The 19,654-nt window shown below is 32.7% G+C and overlaps 2 pseudogenes; one reads left to right on the top strand and one right to left on the bottom strand.

The window, feature by feature from the left end:
- The window catches only part of LOC137999444 (bifunctional polynucleotide phosphatase/kinase-like), a 244,082-nt pseudogene that overhangs the window by 121,759 nt on the left and 102,669 nt on the right, over positions 1 to 19,654 (bottom strand).
- Positions 3,053 to 12,266, top strand: LOC137992343 (uncharacterized; annotated as a pseudogene).

The raw sequence follows: 19,654 nt of genomic DNA, 5'->3' as shown, positions 1-19,654 counted from the left end.
ATACAAGTGTAAACAGATTTGTTGTTTCCCAAGCGATATTGAAGTGTTTAGAACTCATTCGTAAATGCTATGGTGAAAAAAGTGCGTTATATGCTTTTAATACAGATGGTATATTTATCACAAATCCCAAAGTTGCGCTGAGGAATAAAAAGGATGTTGAGTTTAACATTAAAAACATTGGTAAAGCTTATGTTACAGACAGCCCACTTTGCTATTTTGAACGCCATTACAGAGAAAACATGGATTATGACTCTTACAAAGTGGAAAAAGGTGAAGGGTGTATGTACAATGGTCAAGCAGGAAGTGGCAAAACAACTAAATTGTGTAAAATGGTAATGAAAGCTGATGAGCCAATTGTATTCAGTTTTACAAACAAAGCTGTCCAGAATGTCAAAGATAGATTGAAAAAAATGGAATATGATGGTGATGATATCTGTTATACATTTGATTCTTATTTTCATGAATGGAACTGTTCTGTAGAGACAAATCTCAAGAGTTTGAAAGACAAAACTGTGTTTATTGAAGAATTTTCAATGGTACCAAACAAATGGATAACACTTATTTACAAAGCCTTCTTGTTGTATGGTGTAAAAGTTTTTATGTTTGGTGATCCCAATCAATGCTCTCCTGTTGAATCGGGCAGCAGTATATCTTATGACTATCTCAAATCAGCATCTGTCAGACAGATGTGTCCACGTAATGTGACATTAAAATACATTGAGGAATCATGTCGCTATGACAAAAAAACACATATTGTGCTTGATGGTTTCTTGAAAAAGGGTAAAATATCTAAAAACTTCTGTATCATTGATGAAAAGTTGTTTAAAAATATATGTTACTTGAACAAAACTAGAATCAAAGTCAATACACAATGTTGCGACAAGTTTGTAGAAGGCAAAGAATACGTCACAGTTGAGTTTATGTATAATGACAAGAAAGAAGAATACAAAGTATGTGCTGGAATGCCTGTTATTGCCACAGACAACATAAAAGAACGCAAAATATTCAATACAATGGAATTTTTAGTTGAAAGTGTAACAGAAGATTGTTTTTGGATAAATGGTGAAGAGTTTGATTACAAAATGTTTTCCAGGTGTTTCATTCCAAGTTTTTGTGTAACATCCCATAAATGCCAAGGAGCAGATATCAATGAACCTTACAATATCTATGATGTTAAAAAAATGGATAAAAAACTATTGTACACAGCTTTGAGCAGAACCACCAAATTCGAATACATACATCTTAACAACGCTGAATTAAACAATAAATATGTAGAACGTAAAATGCCATTTTTAGAATTAACCAATGCCAAATTCAACAGTCTGTATTCTGAAGGCAAAATATATAAGGTGCTTGTTGATGATAAGGTTTACATTGGATCAACATGCGAGGAGCTTGAAACACGATTAAATCGACACCTGAAAGACCCTAAAAGCCAAATATATAAATACAGAAAGAAAAAGCCTGTGATTGAACTTGTTGTCAAAGCACCAACGAATGACAAGAAAAGTTTGGAAAAAATAGAAAATGCTTACATTGAAGATTATGCTGCAAAATGTGGTAAAACTCTGTTGAATGTAAAAGCAAATCCTCTGAAACCAAAAAAGGTTCAATTCAAGGTAGAAATAGAAAATCAAAAACAGTTAGAAGAGCGTATTGCCAAATTAGATGACAAAATAAAAATAAAAGACAATGAAGACAAAAAGTATCTGTATTATGACAATGTAATCTTTGGAAAGCGATACCAAACAACAGCGAGATATGTTAACAACGATAAAGAAGCTGCTCTTGAACAGATCAGTGAGAAAAAACGTAAGTTGATTGAAGAATTGACAATACATTTTGACTAATTTTAGTATTTTATGCAATTATGCCCCCTTTGGGGCTCGATTGGATAATCTTTGTGGTTTTGTAGCCCCTTAATCGCAAATGCGTTTGTAGCCCTTTGATCGCAAATCGTGGTTTTGTAGCCCTTTGATCGCAAATCGTGCGTTTATAGCCCTTCTTATGTGACAGTGATTTTTACCGACTACAGCACCCGTAGTTAAGTATGTATTGTATTGTATTGTAACACTAAGGTAGGGAACACTACTTGCGGAAGGGAGTCTCGATTTTTGCAAAAATTGCGAATTTTGCGAGAAATCGCAAACATTGCAGAACACTGAAAAGCAAAAGAACACTAGTCCTCAACAAAAGTCACGTTTTTTGGGATAATTGTGAAAAATCGCAGAACACTGAAACGAAAGAGAACATTACTGTCAAGAGCAAGAGGACATTAGTCCCCGACAAGAGTCGCACAAGACTAAAAAGCTAGAGAACACTAATCCCTGCCATGAGTAGTGATTTTAGCGGTTTTAACGATTTTTGCGAAAATTGCAATCTCTGTGCCAATCTTCTGATGAAATGTGCAATTAAGTTCGGGTCTATTTCGGTTTTTTTCTGTTCCAGAACTGTTTTAACTCACTCGGAGGATCATATGTTAACTTTCCCTTTCAGCTTGTTTGTCTAGTTATAGCTCAAGCCATAGTTAGTGGAGGGAGACTGGTTAGGAAGCCCGGCAAACATTAAAGGGAGAGGTTATTTTTCGATATTATAAAGATGAAGTGATAATGACCGTGCAATACCGTTTTTCAAAATGGCATCGGAAACAGTTGAAGTTGTTGTTGAGTCACAAAAATATAGAGATTATCTTTCTTTTAAAATAGTTTAATTCGTTATCGAACTAGTTTCTTGCGTATACGAAATGCCAGGCGACAATTGTGCCCTATTTGGATGCAGATCATGCAGGAATACCAATGGAGTCGGGATATGGAAGCTCCCAGCTCCGAGAAACGACGAGTATAAACAGTGGCAGGAAGAGTGGTTGAACGACCTGACAAAAACACGAGAAGTGGAGTAAGTAGTAAGTAGTGCAGGTTTAAGCTTTAACTTTGTATCATTGTCGATAGATGACAACATACTGCTCGTGAACTTTAATATAGTCTCAACATTCTTGGTGAACGTATTGAGCACATTCTCCTTTTCTCTCTTTCTCCTAGTTCATTCGGAAAAGATGACGAAGAAAAAGCCAAGGTTTGGGGCTCTCCTGACACTTAATATGCCCAAGAAAAGCCACGATTCAAAGAAACCTGTGCCAAGACCATCGAGGAAAACTCTTTCCACCTGAAAATTAGAACAACTAAACGACAGAATGCATATTAAAGGTTAAGTGATTCGTTTTTATTACCTGAACTCGAACTAATAATCGACGACAGTCTGGGGTTCACTATCAAGGTGTATGGATGCTTATTACCTGAAGACCATGAACTGTATTCAAACTGCTAAAGGTCTGTGATGAATGTGTCTCTTTCTAACCTTGTCAAGAATATGGAGAGGTATTTTATTTGCCATGGTGTTGAACCTTCAACATGTAGTGATGTGATACAACACGTCATTCCAAAGTTTCTGGATCACTTGAAGAAAGAAAAAGAATCATTTCCAAGTAAACAGTACTGGCGTGCTAAGGGATGTGCACTTTGGTGTGAAGGCAGTAACCAGCAGTGTATGTCCTGCTCCAAATATTCTCATGCAGTGGATAAAACAAAAAGATCAAAGCTGTGAATATTATCAGAGCCTGCTCACATCAACTCTCCAGTATCCCAAACATCACCAAAGAGAATTAAACTCACACTCCAGATTCAGAAGTTAAAGTGTGCAGAACTTGAGCAACAGTTGAATGAGATAAAGGCTGAAACAAAGAATTCCAGCATCGAGGTTGGCCATGAGCTAAGCAAGGATCTGACATCAATTATGGGGAAAACCAGTGCTAAAATAACTCCATTCATGGAGTTATTTTGGCAGCTGCAGCAGAATAAAATGTTTTCCAGCAATGCAACTGGAGTGAGGTTTCACCCTATGATGATAAGGTACTCAATTGAGGCTATGATCCTCGCAGTTATGAACACAATTTTTGCAATTGCGTAAAGAAGCCTGAAAAATTCAGGACTTTAACAGGCACCGATACCAGTGTGACGCTCTAACCAACTGAGCTATGAAGCCACTGACGTCGGGAGCTGGTCATTTGTGGGTTCTATTCCCGTGAGGAATAAATCAACGATCAAATGATATATGAAATGGATCATATATGAACTGGGCATATGAAATCAAGTGAAGCTATGATCCTCGCAGTCATGAACGCAATTTTTACGGACTCTACAGGACTACAGGAATTTTATAAGGCCAAAGAGAGGTTTTCATGAAAGTGTCCTGCAAGAGCTTAAAGCAATGACAGACACATACTTTGATGTACAGAGGCACATTGTGTTACTCTGTGATGAGATGAAGATCATGTCAAATCTTGTCTTTGACAAGGTTAGTCAGTGGTGAATTTATTGGTTATGTGGACTTAGGGTATCCAGACATTAATTTTGCAACACTTGATAAGGCAGCTGCAGTTGCAACGCATGCACTTGTATTCCTTGTCAAGGGTGTTTGCACTGAGTTGAAATTCAGTCTCGCCTACTTCGCAACAAATAGAATCACAGCTATCCAGTTAATGCCTCTCTTTTGGGAAGCTGTTTGCATTCTTGAGTCAACTTGTAACCTTTGGGTTGTTGCAGCCACTTCAGATGGGAAGCTTCTACGGAGTACACACAGCTCTTGATGGAAATGCAAGGAAAGAAGTATGCTGCCCTACCATCAATCTCTATGCTCCGCACAGATTTATGTACTTCTTCTCTGATGCACCCCATCTTTTAAAGATGACAAGAAACTGCCTCTATCATTCTGGATCTGGTACATGTACTAGGTATGTTTTATGTTCAGGCATTATTTTTATTTTTATCATTACACTAAACCAAAGATCAAGATTACCGGTAATGATGAAAAAAATTATCTTCTCCCCCCCCCCCCCCCATAAATAATGGCCAGTTCGTAAGTAAAAATGACTTCATGACTCAGTGACAACAAAAAGATCCAATATTTTTGCTATGATATTGCAATACTAAAATAATAAACTTATATTTAATACATTATTTACATTACCGGTACTGTATATATTTCAGGTACATGTGGAATTCTTGTTGTGGCAACATATTACCCAACTCTTTTACCAAGATGTGGAAAATGGTCTGAAACTACTTCCAAGAAATACTTTTGACCACATCAAACTCACCTCCTACTCAACCATGCATGTCAATCTGGCGGCTCAAGTACTGAGCGCATCTGTAGCAGCTGTCCTCAAGGCATTCAGCCCACCTGAAACTGCAGGTACTGCCAAGTTGTGTGAAATGGTGGACTCTTTCTTTGATTGCTTGAATGTACGCAGTACACAGGAGAATCAGAGGAAGAGAAAACCTTTCCTTGCCCCATACACATCCACTACAGATCAGATATTTGACTGGTTGGAAGGTGAATTCCTAACATACAGGAAAGAGTGGAAGCAGAGTACCCTGAACCGACCAGGCAATTTCACTGCAAATGCCAGACGCAGAATGTCCCTGTCTTGGCAAACATTTGAGGGGATGCAGATACATATACATGTAACAACCACTCTGTTGTTGAAGGTACAAAGTTCCTACTTCAAGGAGATGAATATGTTTTGACAGGGCAACTTTGTCAAGATGCAATTGAAAAATATTTTGGAAGTCAGCAAAAGATTGGAAGAAGAAATGACAACCCAGACATTCGAATGTTTGGTTATAATGACAACACCATTCGAATTCAGCGGTCTGTTTCATGTCAGTCTTGAAATATTAGAAGGTGGAAAGATAAGAGGAAGGCAAGGGTTAATGTTAGCAATGACCCTCTACCAAAGAGGAAAAAGAAATGACATTTACATGTAAGATAATGAAACAATCCTGAATAAGTTATGAATTTATAAACTAGGTGAAGTTTCAATGGACAGTTGTAAATAGTTTCATGCTTTACTGATGAATGTTTTATTTTACAGTTAAGTCATCTTCACATTTACCCTTTCAAAAATGAAGAATCATTTAGCTTTAATGAACAAATAATGATAATTAATGCTATTAGCATAGTTAACTATGTTATTAGCAAGCTTTTGTGTCATAAGCTTTACATCAGATACATGGAATTTATCAAAAATCAAAGTTCAGTTTAAATTTGGAATAGACGGTGATTGTTAACTTAAAGATATCTGAACTTGGTCTACTATATCTTGAAGGAAGACAATATTATGTTGAATCAAGAGAAAATGAGGGGACAGAGAGGGAGGTACCCGGTCCAGCCCTTGGGATATGTCATGTCCATGAAAGTTATTTTTAGACGAGCGGAAGTCTTCCGAGACGTCCGCATGCAGGCCAACCTCGGTCCGATGTTTGAAAGAAAATAAATATTCATCAGCCTTCCATGTGCGCCGTCATTTTCTCTTTTCACTAAGAACCTGAGAGCGAGGCAAGACTGCATGCGTACGTATCGGAAGACAGACTTCCGCTAGAACAAAGACTTCCGCTCATCTAAAAATAACTTTCGTGGACATAACATATCCCGGCCAACGCCCTGAGCCTCCCTCTCCATCCCCTCATTTTCTCTTGGTTGAATACAGTCATAGGAGTATGATAAATAATATTGACACAGGTTTCATTTGATGTGTTCGTTGTTTAATTTGGGCAACACATATCCTCCAACATACTGCAAACCTGCCATTTCTTTATCACTTAGCTTAATCTCAAAGTCCTTGTAAGGAACAACAGACTTCTCTTTGCTATACACTAGCATAATATCAGCTACTTTAGTTGATAGCAGAGTGGCAGCATTCCTAGACAGTCCAGTGAAGTATTTTGTCGAATTCAATAGTACAGTGGAATAGAATAATTTGTATAATTTGTAATTCAGCAAATTCCATCAATTCTTCCGATAGGATTGTGAATTGATAAGCAATGAGCTCTTCTGTGATGTCTTTGGAGAAGCCCTTATTGTTAACCAAACAGCGTTTGACTTCCTCGACCATCTTTGAAAGCATTTCGTTTGTAAATTTGCTTTCTCTGCCTTCATCAGTCTCTGGATCGTTATCTTTTTCATCTTTATGCTTACAAGTAATGTGTCGTTTTAAACCACCAACACTTTTGCATTTCATTGAACAGAATGAACACGAGATCTCTTTGTCGTGTACCTAGTGAAAAGAAGCGAAATATCTTCGTTCAGAAGCTATTCATGCAGACTAGCACGCCACAAATAAATCATGAAGAGTTTATAGAACATCACTTTGTTTAGGCTTAATACATGTTTTTCAAATGGCCATTCTTTTACTCATATTTCGAGACAAGCAGGGCTTTTATAAGTTGAGTTATGTTTATTATTAAGTCGAGTTTTCTGCAGAGAGGTCAATCGATCCGATAACAAACTCCAAGATCTTAACTGGATATTAGGAAGAAAAGCGGATTCCTACACTCACCTCAGCCACAGCTCCTTCGAAATACTCATTGACATTGCCTCCAAAGCCTCAAGAAATGCATCCAAATCATCTCCATAAATAAAAACGTCGCTATATTCCATCATATTGTTTTGAAATGCTGCTCGAATGATTGCACACTCATTGTCACGTGACTGCCCGTATCAACATCAAAATCTAAACAATAACCTCTCCCTTTGATGTTCGCCGGGTTTCCAAACCAGTCCTCTCCACCAACTATGCTCAAGGCTATTGATATTTTAATTTATGACTTGTGCCTACTTTCCACTTTTGACGAGCGCTGCTGCAAAAATAGCAAAGACAATTACTCTTCACTTGGCCAATTACTCTTCACTGTCACATACAAAAAAGCAAAACCATCGGTTTGTCGTTAATCGTACAAATTTGGCATCTCCATCAGATTGGTATAATGCAAGAATAGCAATGAGATTTAAAGTACTAAAAATGGATGGTACTAATATTGCTATTGCTGATCACAATGGTATTGTAAATGGTATTCAATCATTAATAAAAGACATTTCAGTAAACGTTGGTGATTAAAAAAGTATATGATTGCAATGATGTTAATCATATTGTAAATATCAAAAATTTGCTTGAATACAGTCATAGTTGTGCTGAAACAACAGCTACAAACGAATTTTATTATTTAAACACAGAGCAGCTGAAGAAAGAACTACTCAAGCAGCTTACAATAAAGGTTTTCATAAAAGAAAAACGGTTTTAGGAGCATCATCTGTTGTAAATTTTTAATTACCATTCAATAGATACAGTTTATTTGAATCTTGAGAAGACAAATTAGTACCACAAACAAGAGTAGAAATATTGTTTGATTTGGCTTTGGACAATCAAGTTATTTGGCAAGCTGCTGATGATTGTCGTGTTATTTTTACAAAAATGCAATTGGTTGTACCACAAATAACATTCAATTCTGATGGACAAAGTTACATGCACGCAATTACCTTAAACCACAAAAATGGACGTATTCGAAAGAAACTGTTTCAAGAAGCAATTCAACGCAAAATCAAACAGAAAATTATGTAATCAATTCAGGTGAAACAAAACCAAGACATGTATTTGTATTTTTCACTACTGATGCCAATATTGATGAACAAACAGCAAATCCATTTTTGTATAATACATTTTCAGTATCAACTAACCAGAGAACATTATCTGATTGGTTTTTAGAAGTTTCAAATGGTGTTGAATATCCTGATCGTCATTATGAACCAGATACTGATTTAACAAGGGTTTATCGTGACATTTTAAAATATGTCCATGCAAATAACGAGTAATTCTCAAGGTACTCTTTTAAATAGAAGTAATTTTCTATCATTGTACCAATTTCTCTATTTTGATTTAACAAAACAGTGTGCTGATTTAAAAGATTCTACTATTAAACCTTTTCACTATAAATTATAAGGAGCAACAGCAACAGCTTTTTCAATTTATGCTCTAGCTTTAGGTCACCAGGATGTTGAATTTATCCAAAAAGACGGAAAGCTGTTATTCAGATAAAGTATTCTTTCTTTTATTAAATTAAATATATCTTGTGTATAACATGATAATACACGTTTTTATCTAATTTAATTATATACAAGATATGACAACCAAAACCAAAAGCAAACATTAGCAAAATCAATAAACAACAAATCAGCAGTAACATTAACACTATCTAATTCTTAATTAACTGGACCTGATAAGCTTATGCTAACAAAGACACATTTGAAAAAAATACAAAAATCAATGAAAAATAGCACAGAAACAGACATTAAAATTAGTTAAACTCAAATACAAAAAGTTGGTGGATATATTTTTAGTTTAGCTACTAACTTTTTCCAAAACTAATGCCAGCTGTTAGTAAAATAGGAGGACCATTATTAACAGGAGCTTTAGCTGGATTAGGTGAAAATCTCATCGATAAAATATTTGGAAAAAAGGTGGAATGATAATACCACCTAACAAATTAACACAAATAACACCAAGGTTGAATTTGCTAACTATGAAACAAAAGCCTGACTTCAATAATGCTTATCAAACAGGTGGAAATATGTATTTAAGGCCAACAAAAAAACAGATGCAACACGGTGGTTTTTGGGGTGCTTTAGCTTCAATTGGAATACCATTAGCAATGAATTTACTTCCAAACCTGTTTAGAAAAGGTTTACCAGTTGATAAAACGCGATCTTGAAGATCATTACCTGTATATGTTTCTAAAAACTGCCCTTCTGACAGGTTGCAGGACAAAAATTAAAATTGTGCGGGACAAAAAGTCAACTATGCGGGTCATTGTGCGGGATTGCACAATCTTGCTCTGAACAAAATATTTTATTCCCTACTCCATGTTAAATTAAGGCAAACATCGTGTTCTCCTTGTCTACCTTTTCTTTAACCATATCAATGTGAAATTCCTGCTGCAATGGCTGACTTACCTCTACATTTTACTTCGAATGATTTTTATTTTTTCCAGTGTCAGTCTTTGCAAGTGACCGCCGGCTTGATAAATATTTCGTCAGCTACGTACGCTTGACAACAAAAATTTTCTACAACCTAAGTCAACTGGAGTTTGTAAAAGGTACTGTTAATGGAAGCTGTGTCTTCTTATTCCACTGCGATTTACGGAAATTATAATATCTGACAAACCGTCCATCCTGTAAATGCCAAGAAAGAAAGATCCATTTTCGCTGTGCATTGGAAAGCCACATGGCCTTATTTAACAACACCTGTGATTCGCTATTTGAAAACAATAGCCACAAACCGCGAATGAAAAATAGAATGAGAAGTAGACTAGTGCCCAGGACAGCACAAGCTATGGGAAGGACGGCTTGTTGTTTGTGTAACCCAATCGACAAGTTGTTTGCTGAAAGCGTGGAAATACTGGAGTGTTTTCAAGGTAAATAGTCTGAAAATGGCCAAAATATATTCTAGATCTCCTGATACTCAATATAAAAACGCATTTTTATTAAAATTTTGAGTAGATAATTCCATATTGTGCGGTATTTTGCAAATTTTCCCGAATTGTGCCTTATTGTGCGGGTTTTACTGAATTGTGCGGTTCCAAACCACGCACCCTGTCAGTAGGCCTGTAAAAAAAGTAGTGTGTTATTAAATTATGACGTTTTAAATAAACCAATTTATGGGATTCCACCAATTCATGGATTATGGGAAAATCAATTTGGATATGGAAATAAATTAATAAAAAAACAAAAACAAAAGGCAAAAGGATTATTGCTTGGAAAAAACAGCCCATTCAACAATATTCCAATTTTTGGAGCAATACTGTAAAATTCATCAATAAACCATTGAGCAACTTTCATTTGATTGATTGGGTTAATAAGCTTGGTATCACACATTTTAGAGGCATTTATTCAAGAGACAATCTTCCAAAACAAATTAAAAAAGAATGTGGGATAATCAATTTAGATACAATGATTGGAAATGGCATTAATTGGGTAGCATATAGAAGTATAGAAAAAAAAGATACTGAATACTTTGATTATTTTGGTCTAATTATGCCCAAAAAAAGTTGAAATGTATCTTAATACAGGCAACAAACAAATAATCTATTCTGGGGATGAAATACAAGAGAGATTAAGTGTTATATGTGGATATTGGTGTTTGTATTACTTATTGGAAAGACAAAATGGAAAAAGTATATTAGAAACAATCCATAATACCAAATTTGATATGAATGATCAATTGGTCAACAATCGTTTTATAATTAATTATTTCAAAAATATCTAAATTATATACATAACTAAATTAAATCATATTGTGTTAAACAGAAAAATCAAACTGAATGTGTTGAACCTTCAGGTTATAAAACTGCTAAAAATGGAAGATTAATGTTTTTTTGTACTTGTGCTGAATGTGGCATTAAAAAAACTACATTTGTTAAAATCAGGGAAACTGAAAAGCCGGCTGGAAACCGGCGAAGGAATTGCATCTGATCTTGGAAATATTGCTGCTGAAGCTACTTTTACTCATGCTATCCCTTGGCTTAGTAAGAAAGCTATTGAAATGGGAAAATACTATGGATCAGAAGCTTTAAGAAACCCAAAATTAAAGCAAAAAATGATTAATTATGGTATGAGCAAATTGTAACTAAAGTTGGTTCAGAAGCTGTTAATCAATTGTCAACAAAAATCAGACCAAAGAAAAAATATAAAACAGACAGTGGTTTTGATTTACATAAAGCTATTGGTAAATTACCAAGACGTCAATCAGGATTTACTCCAGGCAAATACAAATATATGGGTCCCTATAATCCTTTACACGAACAATCAGAATATGATAAAAACACCGCTGTGGTTACAAAATGGCGTGCACAACCTTATAACAAAGTAGATGAAATAGCTGCTCATCATGATATTTGTTATGAAATGGGTAAAAACAAAGGTGATTGTGATCGACAGATGGTTAGTTAAATCATTGGATGAAATTCCTTATGGAGAGATGCCTAAATGGGGTCAAACGGTGAGACTTTTAATTAACACAAAACAAAAACTTGGACTTGGTGTTAAAAAGTCAAAAAACGTAAAAAGCCATCGAGTGAAAAAACTAGCAAGAAAAATTAGCAAATGAATTGCATAAACCAATAAAAAGAAAATTCACTCGGCGGTGTGTTATTGTAAATCATATCAATGAAATATGGGCTGCAGACTTAGTTGAAATGCAGCAATTTAGTAAATGGAACAAAGGATACAAATATCTTCTTATGGTGATAGATGTTTTGAGTAAATATGGATGGATTGTACCATTGAAAAATAAACAAGGAGAAACAGAGAAGCATTTCAAAGCATTTCACCAGAATATCTATGGACTGATAGAGGAAGTGAGTTTTATAACAAACATGTGATAGACCTCTTAGCTAAGAATAAAATAACACTCTATTCAACAGAAATTGAAGAAAAATCATCAGTGGTCGAAAGATGGAATTGTATGATTAAAAATAAAATGTGGAAACAGTTTACTATACAAGGTAATACACAAAATTTAGACATGCTTCCTAAAATATTAAAACAGGATAATAACACTAAACACAGTTCAATAAAAATGACACCAACAGAAGCATGTAATAAAAAGAATGAAGGAGTTATTTATTTTAATTTATATGGTGATATGGAAACATCAAAACAGAAACCAAAATTTAAAATAGGCGATAAGGTTAGGATAAGCAAAAAAAGAGAAAAACATTTGATAAAGGTTATACACCAAATTGGACTGAAGAAGTGTTTATAATCGATAAAATACAATACACTAATCCAATCACTTACAAAATAAAGGACTTGAATAATGAAGAGATACAAGGCAGTTTTTATGAACCTGAATTATTAAAAGCTAAACAAGATGTATTTAGAATTGATAGCTTTGGTAAAATGGAAAGGATACAGCAATGATTTTAACAGTTGGATACCAATTAAGGATTTGACAAAAATTTAAAAAATAAAATATATAGAATTATTATATAAATGAAATACAGAATAATAGGAATTATTGGTAAAAAACATTATGGTAAAGATACAATTGCTTATTTTATTTCTTCAAATATGGTTACCAAAAAATTAGTTTTGCTGACCCATTGGAACAAGCATGTCATCATATTTTTTGTTTAACTTATGAACAACTATATGGAAATGTACTCCAAGATATTTATTACAAACTGGAGGAACAAATTTGTTTAGAAATCACTTCGACACTAACATTTGGATTTACAGAATGAATATAATTTTTAAAAACAACCCAATTAAAAATTTTGTTATTTCTGATGTTCGTTTTCAAAATGAAGCAGATCTTGTTAAAAAACTTAATGGTCTTTTAATTAAAGTTAAGAGACCTGGTCAAAATAATAATGATAAACATATTTCAGAAACAGGAATTAATGACATTAAAAATTATGATATTCTTATTCAAAATAGTGGTTCAGTATTTGATCTCTATGAAAAAATAAGATTATTATCTCAAGTATCATAAAAAAATTCCTGATTTTAGTATAGTTTATTATGCTGTTTAATACAAAAATATATAAAATGATTTTCTGTATATATAATGTAAATGAGTTCTGACAGTATAAATTTTTATAATTCAAAAATTGGAGATGATTATGGAAGTGATAGTCACTTAGATCAATATGATTTAAATGACAGCTTTATTGATGATTCTCAATGTAGTTTTCATGTTAATTCAGATAATACTTATGAAACTGAAACAGAATATTCTTCATCGCAATATTCATCAGATTCTGACACAGATTTTTCTGAAACCTACGAAAATATTATCTGTACATATAATATAAATGAAAAATTTGAAACAATTAATTAGTCTATTAAATAATTGTTGCTTAGCTTATACAAAAGTTCTTAAAAGGAATAAAAAAAAATTAACAACGTTAGATTTAAGCATAACAAAGAAATTATTCCAAATTAATATAGATATAATATATTTTCTTTAATTAATATATAAATGGAAAAACAAAATCAATTATATAATAAATTTAAATTATTATTACATACTATTGTTGATGCTGATAACAAAAATGAAGCTACTGAAATGAAATTGTATTTATGTAGACGATTTTGCGAAGAATTTTCAAATAATAATGATTCAGAAACTGAAACAGAAACTGAAAGTGAAGAATCGGAAACAGAAGATTTAATAAAAGATTTTGTTAAAGAATGTCAAAAAAATGAAGACATTAAAAGTCACTTGGTTTACATGATTGAAAAAGATATTGATACAAATAATTTTAAAATAAAAAATATTATTTCTGATTTAAATATATAGTAATATAGTAATATTGAATGGAATTGATTAAAAAAATTCATGGCAATACAAAACATTTTACTAATGAAGAAAAATTAATAGCAATTCAAAATTAAAAAACAAAATATATGTTAAAAAAGCATTGGTTTTGTATTGATTCTAATAAAAATTATTGTTTAGCTGCTAAATGGAGTCATATTATAACAAAAAAACATATAACAAATTCTGAATAAATGTAAAATAATTATTTTTGTATATAAAAAGTTTAAATAATTTTTTAAAACTACTTAGGAGTAAAATTATTTTATATAGTATAATATATTATGAGCACAAAATTTAACATGAAAAAATTGTTGAACCAAAATGAAAATTAATCAAATGATTCTGAAAAATTATTTTCTAACATTAATGAACAAAGTAGAATTAGAAAAACTTTCAAAATCACACCTAATAAATTTGATTTTACAACAAAATAAAGAAACTATAAAACCAAAACCAATACCTACACCGTAGTGTTACCAAATGGCTCAAGATTATGAAGAAAATATAATACAACTGCCATTAGAATTTTGAGACGATTACAAACCAATACCTACTGCTAGAACTAAAAAACATGTGCTACTACTATAATAAAAAGAAACAAACAAAGCTTTAAAAGGTTATACTAAATCATATGAAATAAGCATTAAAAACAATAAAGACCCTTTAATTCAACAACAAAATACAAGGAAGGCTGTTGAAACACATATTGAAAAAATTTTAAATGAAATGAAAGGACTGAAATTCATTGAAACACTTCACGTAACATTTGAAAAACCGTCAGGTAATGAAAGAATAATTATATCAGCTTATTTTAACAGTAAAACACAAACAATAATTAATAAAACACAAATCGAACTACCTTTAAAATTATCCAAACAACAAATATTACTTAATATTTCTCAATGGATTTCTGAATCAAGCGGTTGGATTATACAATCAGTTGATAATCATTATCTTAACATTGTTAAACAGAGCCCATGAAAGGCAAATCATATATTAAACTACCACAAGAACTTCAACACAGTTGAAAAGGATTGATAAACATGAAAAACAATGATATTGAATGCTTCAGATGGTGTCATATTCGTCATCTTAATTCACAAAATAAAGATCCTCAATGTATTAAAAAAAGTTGATAAAGAATATATTGAAAAACTAGATTACAAAAACATTGAATTTCCAGTAACTATTAAACAAACACAATTGAAAAACAGAACAGTATTAACAGGTTTTGAAAATAAACAACCTTTTCCAATCTATGCATCAAAAGAAAAGTATGAAGATTTTATGAATTTATTATTGATTACTGAAGAAACCAAAACACATTATGTACTTATAAAACACTTAAATAAATTTATGTATAATCAAACATAACATAAAGAAAAAAAAAACACTTCTGTATGTATTGCTTGAAATGGTTTAGTTCTAATCAAGTTTTAACTAACCACAAAGAAAATTGTATTTCAATTAATGGTGAACAAGCAATTCTCGGTTTTCACATGATGTCAGGACCGCCATATTGGTGCCCCGACCAAATCCTCCGGGAATTTAACTCTATTATTATGGAAACGCTTCCTTTTGTTTTCGTTGAAAAACATGGCTGTTGCTCATGTGAGTGAAAACCAGCAATTAAAATGCCTGAAAAAGGTTCAAAAGTAAAGTTCAATAATTTTCATAAACAACCACCTGTACTGTGCCATTTACGATATATGCTGATTTTGAAGCAATAACACAAAAAGTAAATAAAAACATCCTGAAATACATATTCAACAAGTCATTAAAAATGACAAAAGAAGATGAGGAAAACTTCAAAAGATCTGATGAATGCCACATTTGTAATAAAAGATATATTAACAAAGATATTATAGTAAGAGATCATTGCCATATTACTGGTAGATTTAGAGGTAGTGCTCATCCAGATTGTAATCTTAATTTCAAATTAACTGACAAAATACCAGTTACATTTCGCAATCTCAGAGGTTATGATTCTCATTTTATTATGCAAAATATTGGTGAAATAGCTAAAAAACACACATACAAAAATAAGAAAGGAGAAAAATGTCATATGAGTATTAATGCTATTCCAAATAACATGGAAAAATACATGGCTTTTATGCTTGGTAAAAATTTAGTTTTTATTGATAGCTTACAATTTTTAAATACTAGTCTTGAAAAAGTAGTTAAAGGGGCTAGGTCACGCAATTTTAGGCAATTTCAGCATTGATCGGATGGTCATAGAATTAACTAAAGTATCAAAATAACTGTTCAAAGCTATAGAAGAACTCTAACAAAACACAGGGAAGCCAAGAAGGGACATGGATGGACAAAACTGGAGAGGACTGAAATGGATTAAATTTGGGTAAATTTGAAAAACGTCAGCCCACCTTTTCTCAAATTTATATCAGTCTATATCAAAATGTCATTTACAAAGCTGGAAAATCATTCTCAGTTGTTATGTGGCCGTCATTTTGCAAATGAAAGACTCTTGCTCTGCCAATTTGACGTTTAGAGCTCATAATTAACAAAATTAAACAAAAGTACCTAAAATAGCGTGACCTAGCCCCTTTAATAATCTAGATGATGAATCATCGAAATACACAAGGGAAGAATTCAAAAATAATTTTCAACTTATGAAACAAAAAGGAATTTATCCTTATGATTATATGGATTCATTTGACAAATTTCATGAAAAAAAACTACCAAAACAAGAAAATTTTTACAGCATTTTAAATGATGAAAATATATCAATATGATCAATACAAGCATTCTAAAAATGTATGGAATACTTTTAATTTGAAAAAAATGGGTGAATATCATGATTTATACCTTAAATCTGATATATTATTGCTTGCTGATGTTTTTGAAAACTGTAGAAAAACCCGTTTAAAATATTATAAATTAGGTCCATGCCATTTTTTCACATCACCAGGGTTATCTTGGGATGCAATGCTTAAAATGACTGATACCAAATTGGAGCTAATAACCGATGTTGATCAATATTTGTTTATTGAACGAGCTTCTAAAGGAGGAATAAGTTACATAGCGAATAGATATGCAAAAGCAAATAATAAATACATCAAAAAATATGATGAAAAATTACCTTCAAAGCATATTATGTATTTGGATGCTAACAATTTATATGGTTGGGCTACGAGTCAATATTTACCGACAGGGAGCTTTAGATGGTTATCAGAAAAACAAATTAACAAGCTTCACCTAGCTAAATATAAAGATGACAGTAAAAAAGGATTGATTCTTGAAGTTGATCTCAAGTATCCAAAAAAACTTACATGATTTCCATAATGATTATCCTTTAGCTCCAGAAAAATTAAAGTTGCTAAAAATATGCTATCTGAATAAGCAAAAACAATTTCTGATAAATATAATATTTCTACTAATGTTGTTAAAAAGCTTATTCCTACATTAAACAATAAAGAAAAGTATGTTTTTCATTACAGAAATTTACAATTATATCTCGATTTAGGTCTTAAAATAACAAAAGTTCATAAAGTATTAGAATTTGATCAATCACCTTGGCTAAAGCAGTATATTGACTTTAATACACAGAAAAGAACAACTGCTACAAATGCTCTTGAAAAAGATTGCTTCAAACTCATGAACAACAGTGTATATGGAAAAACAATCGAAAATGTACGTAAGCATGTTGATGTTAGACTCGTTAGGGATGAGAAAAAATTGTTGAAATTAACATCAAAACCGACTTAAGTTAGTTGCAAAATCTTCAATGAAAATCTAGTAGCTATTCATAAGATTAAAGAAACACTAACCCTAAATTTGATTATGCAAATATTTAAACATATAGCTTTCTTTGCTTGTATTTGCTTGTGTTCAGCATTGCAGTATTGGATTTATTATTTGTTTCTTTGTTTGAGTATTTTGAAAAATATATAGAAAAAATTTTGTTGTACTTTTTGTTTGAACTCATTTTTGAATTAATTATTTGTATTTTTTATTTGAACTCATTTTGAATTCCCAAGGTCAAATTTCAACACAATATTTCAACGCAAAATCCTAAGGTCAGATTTCTAAGTTGTAAAATGAGCCCATACCCCCAACTACTATACTACTTATGATCGGAACTCCATACAAAACTCCATTAAATTGCGTGAAACGATTCGACAAATAACTCAGAAACCATATACCGCTCAAACATGAGAATTGAATATTTGGTTTATGAATTTGTCTACTACAACATTCCAAATTCTTCGTTTTTTTCATTTTATGGTTTCAGTTGTTTTTTTCTGGTTGCTTGAGAGTTAGAGCGATGTATTGCTGTGGTTGTTAGTTCCACTTTTCGTGTAAATAAAGTACAATAATATATATGACAAAGCACTCACAAATCACCAAATTCAGCTAAAACATACTTTAATGAACACTGGTACCCCACAGTACACATTCATTGCAGCTCTCGAAAGAGGGCTCTCGAAATGGTAGAAATCGATGTTTCACTTTATAATCTCGCTAAATCACAGTATTTTCTCAAAATGGGTTCTGACAATACTTTGTAAGGAAATGCTTGCAACACGAGTCAGAGCTGTGCCCAAATCTAAGTTCAAATGTGAACAGGAGTATTGAAAGATACGAGGGACTCAGCTTCAAAATGCGTGAGACAGCTGCATTCAAATGTCAAAACAATGCTAATTTCCATTCAAAGCATTGCTAAAAATATCTCCTGGACACCGCTGAACCTTGTCTGAAACAACCTGGACAACATTTTCAGTGAAGATAACAATACCATATTTCCTTCCTCCTCTTGGAGGATCTTCTGAATCAGGTCTTAAAATATTTGTTTAAGCTATGGGCCTCACGATTACCATCTACTGAGAGGAATGAAGGGGGAGGAACGTTGCAGAAACAAAAACTAAAACCGCCACAATTTATACAACAAAAGTATCCTCAGATATGGATATCTGGCTTTTGGTTATTTTTGTGAAGTTGGTCTTGTTTTGTTTGTCTCATAATTTCCATACTAGGGATGTAGGGATACCTCCATTGAATATTACAATAAAATCATACATGTATTGTCTAGGGTACTGGTATTTGGCTTTGGCCCATCAGTTTACTGTATAATATAAATTTACAATGTGAGTCTCTCCAGATTATGCCGCATGAGATGGGCCGGATGACCACAACGCTTCTGACAGTCTGCAATCAAGTAGATTGTGCAAAAAACTGATGGGACATATTCCATCACAGATAGAGACTTCTGGGTCATCGAGTTTTATTTTATTTTATTTTATTTTATTTTACTTTGCCCCAACAAATGTGGAGCAGGAAGGCCACAACAGCATAACCAATAACTGTGGTCCGATAGGGTCTCAATTCACCACTTACAGGAGATCAAAGACCTGGGGGAGAGTGACATAAACACAACCTACTTACTGCAGCTATTCTAATTTAAGCTGAATTATTGAATTACAT

The sequence above is a fragment of the Montipora foliosa genome, chromosome 1 (assembly GCF_036669935.1).
Source record: "Montipora foliosa isolate CH-2021 chromosome 1, ASM3666993v2, whole genome shotgun sequence".
In the NCBI taxonomy this organism is placed as follows: domain Eukaryota; kingdom Metazoa; phylum Cnidaria; class Anthozoa; order Scleractinia; family Acroporidae; genus Montipora; species Montipora foliosa.
This window is presented reverse-complemented; position numbering and strand designations above follow the sequence as displayed.